Genomic DNA, 1339 nt, shown 5'->3' with positions numbered 1-1339 from the left:
AGAATCACTTGAACCTGGGAGGCTGAGGTTGCAGTGAGCCAAGATGGAGCCACTGCACTCCAACCTGGGTGACAAAGCAAGACTCCATCTCAAAGAAAAAAAAGAAAGAAAGAAAAAGAAAAAAGAAAAGGAAGAAAAGGAGGGAGGGAGGGAGGGAACAGGGTTTCACCATGTTGGCCAGACTGGTCTCAAACTCCTGGCCCCAAGTGATCCATCTTTTTTTTTCTAGTAGAGATGGAGTTTCCCTATGTTGGCCAGGCTGGTCTTAAATTCCTGGCCTCAAGCAATCCAACCAACTGGACCTTCCAAAGTGCTGAGATTACATGCATGAGCCACCACACCCGGCTTCATTCTGGCTAAATGAATGACATATGGTGACCTGGAATTTGATTTCATTATATCAAGTGTTTTAAACCTTTGATAGTTGACAAACTTTTCAATATTAAATTACAAATTTTGTCTTTTTCTGACCCAGTTAATCTTTTAAATATTAGGTTACCTGAAGTTCCCAAATGACATATTCAGCTTATTTGGTATTAAAATCATTCAGGATGTATTGTCAAATATGAAATGGTGTTGGCTTTCTTTAGGTTATGTTTGTATAAATATGTTATTGGTGAGTGTCCCCAAATTATGGAAAACTGTAAATCTGATGTGATTTAGTGTATGTTATTAATAGTTATAATTTTTATGTCAAATAGTTGTATCCCACAGGAGTAAGCAAAATTTCTAGTCAATTGTGGCTTTAATAATGGCTCTCTAGCTGGGCATGGTGGCTCATGCCTATAATCCCAGCACTTTGGGAGGTCAAGGTGGGTGGATCACCTGAGGTCAGGAGTTCAAGACCAGCCTGGCCAACACAGTGCAACCCTCTCTCTACCAAATATATATATTTAAAAAAGTTAGCCTAGTATGGTAGCAGACACTTGCAATCCCAGCTACTCTCGAGGCTGAGGCAGGAGAACTGCTTGAACCCAGGAGACGGAGGTTGCAGTAAGCCAAGATTGTGCCATTGCACTCCAGCCTGGATGACAGAGTAAGATGAGGCTCCATCTCAAAATAAATTTTAAAAAAATAATAAAATAAATAAATAACAGCTATCCTAAGACTTTTTGTCACCCACAGACAATTGTTGTCTTGATTTGATTCTCTTCAAGAGGTGATTTATGGTCCAGAATGGAACTTTACCAGGTGCTCTTAAATGCAGATTTTTTTTTTTTTTTTTTTTTTCGGAGTCTCGCTCAGTCCCCCAGGCACGATCTCGGCTCACTGCAAGCTCCGCCTTCCGGCTTCATGCCATTCTCCTGCCTCAGCCTCCCAAGTAGCTGGGACTATAGGC

Source organism: Mandrillus leucophaeus, unplaced genomic scaffold (genome assembly GCF_000951045.1).
Source record: "Mandrillus leucophaeus isolate KB7577 unplaced genomic scaffold, Mleu.le_1.0 Scaffold755, whole genome shotgun sequence".
Lineage (NCBI taxonomy): Eukaryota > Metazoa > Chordata > Mammalia > Primates > Cercopithecidae > Mandrillus > Mandrillus leucophaeus.
This window is presented reverse-complemented; position numbering follows the sequence as displayed.